Below are 17,792 nucleotides of genomic sequence, written 5' to 3' on the forward strand. Positions count from 1 at the left end.
TAACTATGAAGGATAGATCTAAAACAAAGAAAATCTTATTTTATCTGGCCAGGGACCAAAACTGTCACTAGTAGAGAATTGGCCTTTAGTTCCGGTTGGTAGGGTGCATATCTCCCGAAAATCCATCCGGGATAAACCAATCGGGACAAAAGGGGTGTCTTTAGTCCCGGGTCTTTCAACTGGGAGTAAAGGTCACCCTTTAGTCCCGGTTGGTTTCAACCGGGACTAAAGGACCTGCCACGCTAGACGCGGGAGAAGCCCTTTACTCCCGGTTGGTAAAAGCAACCGGGAGTAAAGGGTGCCCCTTTAGTCCCGGTTGGGTTTCCCAACCAGGAGTAAAGGGTTACCCTTTAGTCCCGGTTGGATTTCCCAACCGGGACTAAATGGCGCCCTACATGGCGCCTGAATTTTCATGCATCACGTACGTTAGGCCCTTTTGTTAACCATTGGTAGTTGAGATTTTTTTATAATGAAATCAACTAGTATTTAAACGAATGAAATTTGTAATTATACAATTACTATATATATACACAATTCATATACACAATTCAACTAGTACAAATCGATCTTCATTAGCGCATATTATATATACAAATAAATGAAACTATATATCTACAATCCCGTCGAGGTGTTGCTCGGAGCATCTAATTGTCGTCCATTGTAATAAAATTCTCCTTTTGGATTTACCACCTCGTCCATTAGGAATCCAATGAGACCTTCACATATTGCCGCTACTCTTTCTTCCTTCAAGAGTCCTTGTTGAATATTGAACATCTATAATTTGGAAATTTGTGAATGTTACACGAACAATTAAATATAAGGAGCTAGAAAATAATTAACTAGTAATAGTTTTATTTTACGTACTTTAAAGTTGTGCGGTGTTATCTTTAATCCCTTGGGTCCCATAAAACTGTGCATGTGCTCACAGATGTAGTAGCCACATAGATTATTCTTGGGTTCCTGTCTTAAGCACTTCAGTGCGGAAAAAAATAAGTTATGAAATATTTGTGTTATACAATGTAATAAATGTGCAGACTTCATACGTATCGGGAAGTCTGTGTTCCATGTAAGTTTTTCTTTGAATGGACCTTTGTGTGTCCTTATGAATTATTTCCATGCGCTGCGGATTAGAATAATGAATGATATAGTGTAACAGGGATAAAATTTAGGAAACAAACTTTTGCATAGAGATAAAGGTCCAGAATTATTACAAGCCTAGCATGTCTTGGTACTCCACCGGATCTTTCCTCAATGAATCGAAGACAGTGATGTGGCTTCTTTCAGGCTCAATTATAATAAGAATCCAGTGGAAGATGCGTACGTAAAATGTTCCTGCATATTAGAGCTAACTAACATTAATCAGGTAAGGAAAAAGACAACGAAAGTAGACGGTATAGACACACTTACTTGAAGTTGTATGGAAGTATATGAAATCCTTGAATGTTTGTTTGTCTAGGAAATTGTATACTTCCACCAAGGTTTTTTCTGCCGATAATTGTATCTGTTTTTGGTTAACTACGGATTGATCCATGAAGCCTATATGTAGGTACGCCTCTCGTCGGCACGTCTGAATTAGCATCCTACATAAAATGGAAGACGAAGTTAGTACGGTGACGCACGCCAAAATTTACATGTAGAGATAAACGGACACTTACAGAACCCAAGCGTTGATCAGAGAGACGTCCAGGGCATCATGATGGTACACTTCGTATATATCCTTGAAGTCTAGCCATAGCACTTTCTCGCCTTCACCGTAAAAATCTATCGGTTTTACCTTAAGGCCGAACATCTCCCTCGAGTTGGCAGACGCCATCATGTACCATTGATGGAATTCGTACATCTTTGTTGATAGCTTCCGTACCAACGAAGGTCTTACAAGAGGTTTGCCTAGCTCATAAGGCCATCTCGGCTCAGGGGGCGGTGCAGTTGGCGTCTCAACTTGCCCTAAACATTCATCAAGTCCCAGACCGGTTTCTTGCATGAATTTCAATACTTCTGCTGGTTGATCCAAGGGCATTGCTGCTACCTTTGAGCGTCTTTTTTTGATAAATGCCCGAGGTCGGGGACAGCACCACTGGAAGATGACTTTCCTTTCCTTTTGTCCTTGTCATCAGCCTTGACGAAAGCCCGTTCATAGTTTGATAAGAGTGGTATCCTTTTCTTGGCTCCTTCTTCCATCCTGATAAAAAAGTTTAAATCTCTTCGATTTACTGGCGGTGGCTCCATCTTCCTTGCTTTTTTTTGTTTGGCTTGTTTCTTGAACCACTTACTGGCCTCTCGTTGGATTTCTGCCCACTGTTCCGCATGAGACATTGCCTCCCAGCGTTCCTTATGAGTCACTTCAGGCTCCTTTGTAATCTTCTTTCTCTGTCTTTGTTTGGGAGGTGGTGCTCGTGACTTCTTTAGTGGTGCTGAGGTTCCTTCATCGGGGCTGCTCTTGGTCCCGACGACGATGATCGGGGAGGGGTGTTGTTATTGTTGTCGTCGCTCCCACCACCAGGATGTGGTGGAGATGGAGACCTTGATATAGCAGGAAGCGACGGTCCTGGAGCAGGTTGTGCAGGAGATGACGGTCTCGAGCTATGAGGAGAAGGTCGCTGCTGGGAATCTATGGGGAACGGTCTTGAGCTGAGGAGATGGCTCCGTGCCGGGAATGATGATGTAGCGTTTTCGCCATAGAATGATCCCATGAAGCGCATCTGCCAGTGTCCTTTCCCCGTCACCTCCCGGGAGGTCGACCTCTAGGCCTTCATATTGGCTATCAATAATTTGATCTACACGGACGTTGGCGTAGCCAGGTGGAATCTCCATGCCATGACTGCTCTCGCCCGCCAGGGTTGCTAACACACTCCCGTACGCTACCTGTACATATAGCAGAAGTAAACAAGTTATTAAACTCCGATCACGAGGTGTGGATCAATTGACAAGATTGAATAAATATTATGTATAAGTATATCTTAATAGTGAGGTTGCCGACCGGTGCATGCAGCTCACATGTGGTGCGTTGCGTGATGGCATCCACAGGGAACCGTTGGTCCTCCACGGGTAACCTGGGTGTCTGCGCATCGGGGACCCCTGTAGAAGCACAACTGCTCAAGAGGCGTTGAGAAGGGCTGGCGTAGTTTGGATTCGGCAATGCTCCAGATTGGGCCAACTCCGCAACTGCGTGGGCCACTCGACAATTGATTTCCTCCAACATTCTTTCTTCTTGTGCCTGCACTTTGGATTCTAGCATCTGCCGCCAGCTCTCCTCGATCTGTTCCTTTCTTCGCTTGCGGCTTCTGTAGGATGCGCTGTCGCCTCGGAAAGCAAACTTCCACGGAATGACCCCGAACCCTCGGCAACGTCCTGGGTGCTCGGGATTACTGAGGGCCAATGTGAGCTCATCATTCTCTCGGTCCACCTTCAACCTCCCAGCCTTAGAATCTTCAATGTTCTTCATATGACGTTCGGCCTTCTCATGTATTGTGTCATTGAATATCAACGTCCCATCCTCTTGGCTCAGGGAGCCTCCATGAGCGTAATACCAATTTTTTGATCATTCGGGCCATTCAATAGTTGCAGGTACGATTCCCCGTTCAATCAGATCTTGTTCCATCTTCCTCCATTTGAGAATTGCTGTGCCATAACCACCTCGCCCTAGATGATGATGGTAGCCCTTCTGACCAGCATTTGTAGTGTTGGTCAGGATCTTTTTCACACCGTCTTCACTCCTCTTATATTCAACAAATGCCTCCCAGTGGTCCCTCAACTTTGGCCACACATTGAAGTCTGGAGTTCGGCCCTTCTTAATGTAGTTGGCATCCAGCATCTTCTTGAATGTCTGGAATTGTGTAGCCATCTTCTTCAGCGTCCACGCTTTCACATCCTTTTCAATATATCCTTCGAGGAATGTGAAATGCTCTTGACATCCTCCCACAGCATATTCTTTTCTGTCTCCGGGAGGGCATATGGATTAGTGCTTCTACCCTTCCATTCTCTGATGCTGATAGGCACGTTGTCCCGGACGATTGCCCCGATCTGACTCACGTACTTCTTTGCTACTTTCTCGGGAGCAACCGGCCTGCCCTCTTCTGTCACTTCTGTGATGACAAGGCTCCCTTCCATCACCTTTGTACGACCTCGGGTCTTCTACCCTTGCGTCGATCCAGAGGGCTAACAGTTCAAGATTTGTTAATTAGTACGTAGTAGTAACGGTGGCGTGAAATTAACAATACAATTTATATATACCTCGCCGGAACCTTCCGCCACGGCAAGGTGTTGTTGGGGCTCATGCTCTTCATTCCCATCGGCGGACATGTTGAGGAACATGTCCGCCTGGGTGCCCTCTTCATCGGTGTACGATATTGGAAGGTTGTTGCCACTACCATCACCAGCGATTATCTGCTCCATGAGATACCTTGCGGTCTCGTCGTCTACCATTTCAACTATTGATTGAAACATACATGGAATCATACATGGCAGTCATAGAAATCGCCTTAGTTATATGTACATAAGGGTATATACATGAAATCATAAAATAACATGAATCCCACAAAGTCCAGAATGTTTATACAAATTTCAACAAATTAGTAGTACTTTGTACGAATTTGTACCAAATTTCTACTAATTTATACATATTTATTGGAATTTCTAGCAAATTACTAATAATTCCTACTAATTTTACAATAACATGAATCCCACAAAGTCCAGAATGTTTATACAAATTTCAACAAATTAGTAGTACTTTGTAAAAATTTCTACCAAATTTCTACTAATTTATACATATTTATTGGAATTTCTAGCAAATTACTAGTAATTACTACTAATTCCTACTAATTTGATTTTCTAACTAATATACAAATATCTATTGATTTTCTAACTAATTCGTTCCCGGCGCCAGTGCCGGCGGACCTCGCGCGGTCGACGGTGCCTAGGTTGGGCGACGAGGTGGTCGGGGCGGCGGGACGGCGGAGGCGGGGACGGAGCGAGGTGGCCGTGGTAACAACTAATTTCTAACCTAGGTGGAGCCCTTCGTAACTCGGGACTAACTAATTACTACTAATTACTACTAATTTCCACTAATTTGATTTTCTAACTAATATACAAATATCTATTGATTTTCTAACTAATTACTACTAATTTCTATTTATTTTCTAACCGGCTTGCGTCAGCAAGAGCAGTACGTTCCCGGCGCCAGTGCTGACGGACCTCGCGCGGTCGATGGTGGCCGGGGCGATGAGGTGGCTGGGGCAGCGGCCGGGGCGGCGGGACGGCGGAGGTGAGGACGGAGCGAAGCAACGCTGGGTGGAGGCAGCCGGCGACGAGGGGCGACGAGGCGGCGCGCGCGAAAGAGGCGGCGATGACGAGGCCCCACGACGGACGAGGGCGCCGCAGCGACAGAGGAGGTGGCGTGGACAGAGGCGGCAACGAGGACGGAGGCGGCAACGAGGCCCCGCGATGGAGGCGGCCGTCGGCGACGAGGTCGAGGGGGCGCGACGGAGGAGGATCGAGGCGGGCTGGGGCGATGGAGGAGGAGGCGGTCCGGGCGCGGGTGAGGCGGTCGGGCGGCGGGACGACGATGGCCGGGGCAATGGGGGACGACGACGATGACGGCCAGCGAGGGAGGTGGACGGGCGGCGACGGAGCAGGAGCGAGGGATCTTGGTGAAATTTTGGCTAAGTGTAACTGGCGTGGGGTAGAAGAGGCTACAGTGCCTTTTATCCCCCCCTTTTATCCCGGTTCGTAATGGCACCCGGAACTAAAGGCCCTTTTGTCCCAGGTCCCATTACCAACCGGGATAAAAGCCCCCCCCCTTTTATCCCGGTTGGTGATGGGACCCGGGACAAAAGGGTACGTCCACCCGGGGGGAATGGAAACCTACCCTTTTATCCCGGGTGCCATTACCAACCGGGAGAAAAGGCCCCCCCTTTTATCCCGGTTGCTAACTATAACCGGGATAAAAGGGTACGTCCCCGGCGGGAATCGAAAACTACCCTTTTATCCCGGTTGCAGTTTTCAACCGGGATAAAAGGGGGGCCTTTTGTCCCGGTTTCAATTGGCACCGGGATAAAAGGGCATTTTCCCACACTTTCATCTCCCACCTGTTTTTTGGAAAAGGATTTTATTTATGTTTTCACTGCATTTCAGGATGAAAAAACAAAAAACTTCACATATTTTGTACATGCAAAAATATATTTAATTAGCGAGTATATTGACAATAAGTGTGATTTAGTCATTAATTCTATACCAGTTCGTTTAGCCTCTAAAATAATTATTTTACTGCATCGCTGTGATCAAGAAATTATTCAACTAAATAATTTCAACGCGCAAAAAAATCCATGTATGTATGTGGTTAACATTGTTCATGTTTATCTAATAAATCTTCACCTAACAAATTTAAGAACACATGAAATCATACGTAGGGTAAATTAAAAATTGTATCAAGTACTACACAAAGGTCATGTAAATTTAGCGCATTACAATACAACGTTGTAAAATTTCTTCTTCACGAAAGTTCCTTGATCATGATCATGGCGTAAGTATGGAGCCTCTTCTTTGGATAGCAGGATGCTTGGATCAACTTCAACTGCGAATGGAGGCATGCCATCAAACTGATCATAATCATCTAAGTGGTCTTGTTGGTGTTAGAAATCGGTCAACCGAATCCCAGCGTCGGACACACGATCCGGGAGAATCTGCTTAGCTCCTGTTCGGGTGATTGCTCTGGTGCGGTTCGCGCGGCGTGCCAGCCAATCTGACCTATTGATTGGCAAGGGAGAATACGTGTCAGGTCCAGAAATCCCGATCGGCTCAGTTTCCGATCTCGAGATAGCTTATTAGCGAATCGGCCGATTCGCCGTAATAAAGAAATCGGCTATAAGGTAACCGATTACTGTAGCCTTGTAGACAGAAAACTACTGGAGTAATCAATACAACGCTATGATAACAACACTAGGAATAGATCTAATCGGCAATAGATGAATTTAATAGCAAAAACGTGAAAGAAGCCGAAACTACCGATTCCTAGCTGGATAACTAGTGATAAAACTAGAAAGACAGGTAAAACCTATGATTCTAGCAGATATCGATAACTAGTGAATAAATCTAAACGAAACAACAGCGATACGCCCGAAGTTAAAGCTTAGATATTACTCGATAAGCGGAACTTACAGAATCGGCCGGAGATCAAGCTGATGCAGCCCTGCCAACCCGTACGAACTCGTGAAAAAGAGGAAAGTATTGGCGAAGTCGCCTGCTTGAAAGTAAGTACGAAGAAAAAGTAGTTTGTTGTATTGATTGGTTGATGATTACAGATTTACAAAGGTAGCTATTTATAGCCCCGTACAGATAACTTCTTAACCGACTAGAATTCTATCCCTAATTCAAACAGAAAACGAATATCTACAAGCACGATTCGTGCTAGGTTGGTTACTCCATGCTTCATGGGCTAACCTCCTCCTCATCCTCTTATTCCTTTCCAAGCCCATACAGGCCCAATTAACCCATCCCCCTAATCGGCCGATTCCTCATCGGCAAAAGGCTACCGATTGGGACTCTGGTATATTCGACCCGAAGCGAGACAGAAGTCACCGGCCGATCTCACACTGTAGCACCATTTGGCCGATTCCCAACTGTGCTTCTCCGATTCCCTCTCTTCTTGGCGCCGATTCTACTAGTGACGAAATCTGGCGTCAACACATGCCCCCTAGTTTCGGAGTAAAACATAGTCTTTTACTTCGAAATTCTTTATAACCTCCCCTCCGAAACGGCCGCAGTGAAAATATCCTTCCGTTTCGCGGTCTTCCAGCTGATCATTGCAATTTTTTCGAAACGGGCGCCCACGACAGCCACTACTCCCGAAAAACTCGAAACGCCGGCGCGGTGAAAATTCCATTTTTACCCCCCTTCAGGCATCCTTTAAATAGCGCTTCACCCCACACTTCATCTTCAAGCTCACGTCTCCTTTCCCAGCGCGCGCGCCTTCTTCTTCCTTCAGCATCCTTCCCTTGCCGCCGAAGCTTCCTAGCTCCACCTCCTGTTACTTTTTCCTCTTCTCCTCCAATGGCGGCTCCTTCCGGCAGCTCTCCCGTGTGCGATGTCCCAGAAGTAGCGCCTCCGGCGGTAGTGACGACAGCCGTTGCTCCATCCACAGAAGAAGGAGCTTCATCGGAGATCCCAATGGCGATCCTCATCGCGGCCCCATCGTCCGCATCTGCACCGGCGACCACGCCGATCACTCAGAACTTCATCCCAGAGGTAAATACCGAATCCTTCTTCTATCGGCAACATATTTACCTTAGATCTGTTTCTTACTTCTCTACACTCCCCTTTCCTTTTTAGGCAGTTAGGCATCGAATTACCATTCACCTTACGGGAAATCCCGACCTTGTATTTCTCGGACGTATGGGAAACCCAGATCCAATAGATCTTATAAACTTGGAAACCCACAGGATACCCTTCAAACTGTCTGATATGGACTTAGATCAATGGCTGGGTACTTTTAGGTCCTGGCCGAATGAAACCCCAGGTTGGAAGGAGTGGTACCAACGGGTAGCCGCATCAAAGAGCGTCTCATGGGAAGAGCTCAAAATCGGCCAGTGCATCAACCTATCCTTATCCCAGATGGAGAAAAATGAGCCGTTAGTAATAGCGGCTTCTTATTTTTGGTCTGATGCACTTAATGCCTTCTTATTTGGGCACGGACCTATGACCCCAACACTGGCCGATGTGGTCCTGTTGACCAGCCTTGACATTTCTTCCCCGGACATACCCTTCCACCATTTAGCCGTAACGTCATATCGGCTGGACACAAGGGGAATCGGCGGGTGGAAGGGGTTCATCAGAAGCAATAAAAGAACCGGGTCTGTTGAAAATAGGGAGCATACGGCCTTCTTGATGATGTGGTTAGAAAAATATTTCTTTTGTGGAAGAGCCGCCGGCCCGTCAACCAATACCCATGCTTTAGCCGAAGCACTATTCAGGGGAAACCATGTCCCTCTTGGGAAACATTTGCTAGGGGCGGCATACCACATGCTCCATCAAATCGGCATCAAACTATCCAAAGGAGAGCCGATCGGAAACCCAGGCGGACCCTGGTGGTTCATCAACTTGTGGCTGAATCTTTACATGAGCAAGATCACTCAGCAAAGGGTGGACCGTATGATGTTCCCCAACATCGAATCGGCAGAAGACCCTACCGAACGCCGCCGATGCATGTCCTTTGGTGAAGCGGCATCAGCTTTCCCAGGTTGCACGTATTCTGCCACAAAGGTAGCCGAGTACTTTCGATGCTTCTATAACGGCTTTAATGAAGATGCAACCATTTGGTTTCCTCATCAGCGGGATGACCCGGTCTTTGAACTTCCAACCTGCTTTGATTCGACCACCGGCCGATTTGATGAAGAGCTCTATGATGAGTTAATCAAGCCAGGAATCTTGCCAGCCAACTTCTTCTCGGGGAAGGACGCCCCTACGTATGAATTCTACAATCCTTCCGCTGCAGCACGTCAGTTCGGCATGGGTCAGCTGCCGATTCAAGTGTATTTCGCTGGCCGAATCAAATTTAGAGATGAGCTCACATCTGGTCTGGATTACAATCAGTTACGAGACCGGATTCCGGACTCCAGTACCATTGACCTGAACAACTGGCTAGTAACTCCCTTTGCTGTCCAGCCGTTCAAACACCAGTCTATCGGCACAGGGAGCGCTCCTCTGACACAGGCTATCAGCACACCAAGCGCTCCTCAACCACCAGTCTTTTCCCAGGGAGCTGGTCCAAGCACAGCGCCGATCATTGTGGAATCTTCTTCATCTGATGAACCCATGGCGCAGGCCCTTGAACAAGGCGTGACGGCTTCCCATGTGCAGCATGAAGAAATTCGCTTCAAAGCGGTAAGTTATGTTTCGGCTTTTACTCAGCCGATTATGCTTTTACTCCCAGCCGATTTATTCTTCCTCTTTATTATCTCCAGGAACAAGACACCCCCGACAACAGCCTCTTTTCTTTTGCGGTCGCCCTTTCTGACGATGAAGAAGTTGCTTCTCGCCAAGTTGCCTTGAGCTCCGTTCCTGATGACGTCCGAGCCAAACTTGCTAGTATCCGATCCCTTCTTCAAGGGGACATCGGCCGACTAGTAGAAGACGCTTCACTGATTCGGCAGCTCTTCAGTGATGTTAGCGGACGAGTACCAGAAGAGGCGGAGGAAGCCCTGGCGCCGGCGGCCTTCATCGAGTCTATGAGTTTCCCGGTCTTCAGAGCCCTTCGTCACATGGCCGATCGCGCCAAGCTGGCCAAGACTCGTGAAGAAGAGGACGCGTTCAAGCGTCAAGCTCAAGAGGCACATCGGCGCATCCATTTTCTGGAAGATTCCCACCCGGGGATCATCGGTGAGATAGACCGCCTCAAGTGTCGGAGGGCGGAGCTCGCCAAGGAGATGGAGCAAGTGACCAAGGCAATCTGTGCCGAAGAGAAAAAGCTTCAAGAGCTACCTTCTGTCATTGCCGATTTGACACGGGAGAGGCAGCGCTTTGCCCACGAGGCCCTAAAACTCCACTGCAGTGCATCAGAAGTCCCTGGATCGGCGGATGAAGACCAACGGGTCCTTGACTCTGCCGATCAGATCCGGCGTCGGGCAATCACGGCTATCGATACCCTTCTGGGTAATCTGTAAAACACTGACTGTTTTCTACGAACATTTACTATCTACTTTGACCGTCCCTCGCGACGCCCTTTCTATTTATTGCCCTTCTTATTACCGATGGGACGTAGCCTTACCAAATTTCCACGCATCTTTTTTCCATAAATACCGGCCTAGGCACTTCCTCCCGATAGTACCGGTTTGGCTTTCGGTTTTACTCCCCTATTCCCCTCATCGGTGCGACTTTCTGTCATGGCTTCGTCGGCTTCTTCTTCTTCTGTTAACCAGGTGAAAACTTGACCTTGACTTCCCTTTCTCTTTTAGATCCTAGGAAGAAAATGTCCCTTCTTATTCCTTCTTCGTTTCAGCCTCAACGTCTTAGCCCTGAGCTCGTGCGCGCCATTGAGATCATACACTCTGAGGACCCGTTGTCGTCAGAGGATATGGAGCTGATCAGGGCTCTCCGTGACGAACTTCGAGACCACGTCATCGCGGAAGCTCGTTTGGTCCTGGAGTTTGTGGAGAGCAATGGTAGCCGGCGCTCTCCAACCGACAGGAGCCATTCGCTTCCTCCGCGAGTCGTTCTTGAAGACGCGGCGGCGGGAACTTCGCGCCCGGCCACGGATTGGAGCCATCCTTTCCCTCGTCAAGCTGAAGCGGAGGCTTCAATGAAAAAAAAAAGAAGAAGCATACCTCCGCATCATGAACAAGTTGGATCGGATTGGGAAGGCGCACAAGAAGAAGAACAATTAGTTATTTGTATTTTTTGTTCTAAGGGCGACTCGTGTTTTGTCGGCCGTGTAACCCATCGCCCGTACCGAATGAATACATCGGCCGATTTGGACGACTATGTATTCGAACCGTTTTGTATCAGCTATGTGTGATTGCATTACAGTTAATCCCTTACGCACCGACCCATATACTGGGGTAGTATCTTTTTAGATACCTTCCGTTCAAAGCTCTAGTAAATTCTTCTCCCTCTATTGTTTCCAAGATGTAAGCATTCCCTGGAGCACATCTGCCGATTCTATACGGCCCTTCCCATGTAGGGGACCATTTTCCGAATTTAGGATCTTTCGACCCAATCGGCAGTACTAACTTCCATACTAAGTCCCCAGGGGAGAATTGTTTGACTTTGACCTTCTTATCGTACCACCTGGCTACTTTCTTTTTATTTTCTTTGATGCTTATCAGAGCTCTTAGTCGTTGGCCAGCCAAATCATCAAGTTCCCTTTTCATCAGTGACGAGTAGTCACCGGCCGTTAACTGATCCTGGAGCAAAATACGCCTCGATCCCGCCCTCGATTCCCATGGTAGTACTGCATCGTGACCGTACACCAATTGATAGGGAGATAACTTGGTAGCCCCATGACAAGCCATTCTGTACGCCCATAGGGCCTCAGTCAAACATAGATGCCACTTCTTTGGCTGTTCCTCGATTTTTCTTTTGATCAACTTGATTATTCCTTTATTGGAGGATTCTGCCTGACCATTGGCTTGGGCGTAATACGGAGAAGAATTTAACAATTTGATTCCCATATCGGTTGTAAATTCCTCAAATTCCCCCGATGTGAACATTGTTCCCTGATCGGTTGTTATAGTCTGAGGGATGCCGAATCGGTAGACGATGTGATCCCTTACGAAGTCGGCCATGATAGCCGATGTCACGGCTCTTAACGGAATTGCCTCTACCCATTTGGTAAAGTAATCAGTAGCCACCAGAATAAATTTGTGTCCTTTGCTTGATGGTGGGTAATACTCCCAAGCAAAACAATCCTTAAATTCCTTTAACAAATTTGTCAATTTACACTTGTATTCTGGGTCTAAATTTGTACTAATATAAGTCGGCCTTGGTTTGGTACCATCACCTAAGTCTATCATCTCCAATGAATCGGCCGACGTGAACCCGTGCCCTAGCTTCCCATCTTCTCGCGCGAACTGATCCATCTACTCTGAGTCTTCGGAGCCGACTGCTCGGATCGGCTGTAGACCAAAATCGGTGACCTTCAGGAAATCGGTCTCCCATACTCTGCCGGATATGCACCTGACGGTGTCGCAGCTCCACTGCTGCGTGTCGGCTGCCGCGATGCTGTACGCGGAATCGGCGTTGACCACCTCGATGTTATCGCCGACCCATTGCACGAGGCATTGATGCATTGTTGACGGGATGCAGCAGTTTGCGTGTATCCAGTCTCGGCCGAGTAGCATGTTGTAGGACCCCTTGCCATTAATAATAAAGAAGGTGGTAGGAAGGGTCTTACTGCCGATGGTGAGGTCAACGCAGAGAGCGCCGCGAGCGTTTGACACGTTGCCCTCGAAGTCCTTGAGCATCATGTCCGTCTTGGTCAAGTCGTCGTCGCTTTTCCCAAGCTTCCGGAGTACGGAGTACGGCATGATGTTGACCGCAGCTCCTCCGTCTACCATCAGCCTAGTGAGGGGGCGGCCGTCAACATGCCCTTTAAGGAATAGCGCCTTCATGTGTTGTCACTCGTCATCTTCGGGCTTCTCGAATGTGGCCATCATTGGCTCCAAAGCCAACTGTGCTGTCTGTTCTTCTATCGCCGATATATCCTGTTGATCGGCAGGGGTCATGAATTCCATCGGCAATATGAAAACCATGCCGATCTCGGCTGCCGACTCGTCACCTACCGATTCGTCGTCTCCTTTATCGTTTCTTTTGGGACGCCACACCCGAGGCCTTCCTTCCTTCTTGTCCGTCGCGCTTTCCTCTTCTTGCTGTTCCCATTGGCGGAGACGTTGGATTCTTCGTTTTTGAGACTTGGTCAATCCATCGGGACACCATCTGGGGTTTATTGGTCTGCCCCCTGACTTGGTGCGTTCCCACTCCGGTTCGCGTCCTAACGGGTTTTCATCTGTCATCCGAGCATCGGCCATTTCTTCGAGCCGGCTGTGAACGTTGGCCTTGTTTTCTAACCGGTCATGCCGATCAGTCCTGCCCCCCTGCCTATCATGGCGTCTATCTTCCGACCGATCATATCGGTCACTTCTGCCCCCCAGCCGATCACGCATGGGAGGGCGCTGGTCATCTTGGTTGCGCCAATTCCTGCTGATCGGTTCTGGCCTCCCGTCTCTGGAGCGAGACCTGTTGAACGGCCGATTGCCACGATACGGACCGTTGCATTCTGGGCAATTATCGGCCGAAGGTAGCCTGAGGTTGTTTTCCCAACAGTGGATGAAGAACGGGCACCTCCAGTGATCTTCGTGCCGTCGCATTGCTTCTTCCCGGGACCTTGAGCGTTCATGCTGACGTTGGTACTTTTGGAGCAGGAACTGGGAAGTAATGCGTGGCTCTTCTGATTCGCCATCGTCCTCCTCCATACGCCGCTTCCCTTTGACGTCTTCAGGTGTAGCTTGATTTCTGGGGTCGACGGCGCCACTCTTTTTGGCCGATTCGGGCGTCAGCACTTTTGTTTGGAGTGAATTCTTCCCCGTATCAACCATGTTGGTGGGGAAGGGGTGCTGGTCGATCTTCATTGGCTTGGCCGATTTTGCCGGCACTTCAAATTTAAGTCTGCCTTGCTCAATGGCCGACTGTATCTGCTGCCTAAAGATCTTGCACTCATTGGTATCATGGGATGTGGCATTGTGCCACTTGCAATACTTCATCTTTTTTAGTTGTTCAGCAGAAGGTATTGTATGGTACTGTGAGAGTTTAATCTGCCCTTCCTGGAGGAGAAGGTCGAAGATTTTATCGGCCTTAGTCGTGTCAAAGCCGAATACCTCCGGCTCCTTTTTGCCGAATGGGCATGATATCGGCTTCTTCCCCTTGATCCACTTCGCAAGTCCGACTTCAACATCTTCCTCGTCTTCTAGCTCTTCCAGGAACGCCACTTTCTTCTGGAAATTCCTCCGTGGATCGAAGGAACGTACCTCTTGTCCAGACAATCGGTGGACAATCTCGCTCAAACTCTCGAACTCCTGTGAGGCATATCTTTCTTTGATGTGGGGCAGAAGGCCTTGAAAAGCTATATCGGCCAACTGCGCATCGGTTAGAGCTAGAGAGTAGCACTTGTTTCTGATTTCCCGAAACCTCTGCCTATCATGGCGGTTGTATTCGTCCCACCGGGCGTGCCAAAAGTGTGTTGGCGCTAGAAATCGGTCAACCGAATCCCAGCGTCGGACACACGACCCGGGAGAATCTGCTTAGCTCCTGTTCGGGTGATTGCCCTGGTGCGGTTCGCGCGGCGTGCCAGCCAATCTGACCTGTTGATTGGCAAGGGAGAATATGTGTCAGGTACAGAAATCCCGATCGGCTCAGTTTCCGATCTCGAGATAGCTTATCAGCGAATCGGCCGATTCGCCGTAATAAAGAAATCGGCTATAAGGTAACCGATTACTGTAGCCTTGTAGACAGAAAACTACTGGAGTAATCAATACAACGCTATGATAACAACACTAGGAACAGATCTAATCGGCAATAGATGAATTTAATAGCAAAAATGTGAAAGAAGCCGAAACTACCGATTCCTAGCTGGATAACTGGTGATAAAACTAGAAAGACAGGTAAAACCTATGATTCTAGCAGATATCGATAACTAGTGAATAAATCTAAACGAAACAACAGCGATACGCCCGAAGTTAAAACTTAGATATTACTCGATAAGCGGAACTTACAGAATCGGCCGGAGATCAAGCTGATGCAGCCCTGCCAACCCGTACGAACTCGTGAAAAAGAGGAAAGTATTGGCGAAGTCGCCTGCTTGAAAGTAAGTACGAAGAAAAAGTAGTTTGTTGTATTGATTGGTTGATGATTACAGATTTACAAAGGTAGCTATTTATAGACCCGTACAGATAACTTCTTAACCGACTAGAATTTCTATCCCTAATTCAAACAGAAAACGAATATCTACAAGCACGATTCGTAGGCTCTCATGTAAAATGTATAACCATTTATCTCATAGCCTTGGAATTTCACGATTGTGCTAGCAGGTCCCCTGGTTAACTAAGCAAGCTGTGGGTGAATCTTAGAGTTACCCATAAGTTGTTGACGCAACCAGGAGGGAAAAGTTCCCATGTGATGACGTGTAAGCTAAGCATCGGATTTTTTCAGGTTTTTGGAAACTACCATCTGCCTGTGCTGCTCGATATATGGAGACACAAAGGATGCCTATTGTAGAACAGTGTTGTGTGCCTTGTCGAAGAAATCAGTATCATTGCTGAAACTTGATTTCCTTCCAAGGGTGCCCATTTCCCGGAGCCTCCCCTCGTGGCGTGAAGTTGGAACCCCAATCGAGTCAATTGAATCAATAAAATCAACACAAAACTTGATCACCTCCTCTGTTCCATATCCCTTGGTGATGCTTCCTTCTGGACGGGCACGATTAAGAACATAGGTTTTTAGGACTGCCATGAACCTCTCAAACGGCCACATATTGTGCAGGTATATAGGTCTGAGAATATCAATCTCTTTTACTAGGTGAACCAGTAAGTGCGTCATAATATTGAAGAAGGATGGTGGAAATAACAACTCAAAACTGACAAGACATTGCACCACATCGTTCTGTAGCTTTGATAGCTAGGATGGATCGATTGCCTTCTGCGAAATTGCATTGAGAAACGCGCATAGCTTTACGAGCGGCAACCGGGCATTTTCTGGTAGAACACTCCTCAGTGCAACCGGAAGCAACTGGGTCATCAACATGTGGCAGTCATGGGCCTCAAGATTTGTAAACTTCTTTTGTTTCATATTTATTATTCCCTTTATATTCGAGGAGTACCCAAACGGGACCTTCATACTATTCAAGCATTCAAACATGCTATCCTTCTGTTCCTTGCTGAGAGTGTAACTGGCAGGACATAAGTAGTGCTATCCATTATTTCTCTTTTTCGGATGTAGGTCATCTCGTTGCCCCATGGCTTTCAGGTCCTGTCGTGCTTCCAATGTATCTTTCGAGGTCCCATAAACACCCATGAAGCCTAGCACGTTCACGCAAAGATTTTTTGTCAGGTGCATCACGTCTATTGCGTTGCGAACCTCTAGGATTTCCTAATAAGGTAGCTCCCATAATATTGACTTTTTTTTCCACATGGGTGCATGTCCGTTATCGTCGTTCGGAACAGGTTGGCTGCAATGACCCTTTCCAACGACTACATTTACATCTTTTATCATCTCGAAAACACGCTTTCCATTACGGTATGCAAGTTTGTTACGATGGTCTGGCGGCCCTTTGAAATGCATCCCGCTCTTTCTCAGCTGGTGGTGAGCAGGGAGAAATTGACGATGACCCATATAGATGACCTTCTTACAATGCTTCAAATACATGCTGTCTGTGTCATCTAAACAGTGGGTGCATGCCCGATATCCCTTATTTATCTGTCCCGAAAGGTTACTCAGTGCGGGCCAATCATTGATGGTTACGAACAACAATGCTCATAGATTAAAGATCTCTTGTCTACCCTCATCCCACACACGTACACCTTCTTCCTTCTAGAGCTGTAAAAGGTCATCAACCAACGGTCTTAGGTACACGTCAATGTCGTTGCCGGCTTGTTTTGGGCCTTGGATAAGTGCCGGCATCATAATGAACTTCCGCTTTATGCACAACCAAGGAGGAAGGTTGAACATACATAGGGTCACAGACCAAGTACTATGGCAACTACTGAACTCACCGAATGGATTGAATCCATCAGTACTTAAAACAAACCTTATGTTCCTTGCTTCACTTTTAAAGTCCAGGAATGCTCTATCAATTGATCTCCACTGGGCCCCATCTGCGCGGTGTCTCAGCATCTCATCTTCCATACGTTCTTCTTTGTGCCATCGCATCAACTTAGCATTCGCCTTGTTCCTGAACAAGCGCTTCAAGCGTGGTATTATAGGAAAATACCACATCACCTTCGCGGGAAATCTCTTCTAGGGAGACTGTCCCTCAACATCACCAGGATCATCTCGCCTGATCTTATACCGCAGCGCTTCGCAGACGGGACAAGCATCCATTTTCTCGTATTCATCACCACGATAGAGGATACAGTCATTAGGGTATGCGTGTATCTTCTGAACATCCAATCCGAGAGGGCAAATAATCTGTTTAGCTTCATATGTTGTGGATGGTAATTCATTATTCTCGGGAAGAATCTTCTTGACAATGTTCAACATCCCCTGAAATGCCTTATCGGACACACCATTTTTTGCCTTCCATTGCACAAATTCTA

The 17,792-nt window shown here is 47.4% G+C and overlaps 1 pseudogene; it reads right to left on the minus strand.

The window, feature by feature from the left end:
- Positions 1-16,446: 16,446 nt before the first annotated feature.
- LOC140223631 (uncharacterized) lies at positions 16,447-17,472 on the minus strand (annotated as a pseudogene).
- Positions 17,473-17,792: the final 320 nt, after the last annotated feature.

The sequence above is a fragment of the Setaria viridis genome, chromosome 8 (assembly GCF_005286985.2).
Source record: "Setaria viridis chromosome 8, Setaria_viridis_v4.0, whole genome shotgun sequence".
Lineage (NCBI taxonomy): Eukaryota > Viridiplantae > Streptophyta > Magnoliopsida > Poales > Poaceae > Setaria > Setaria viridis.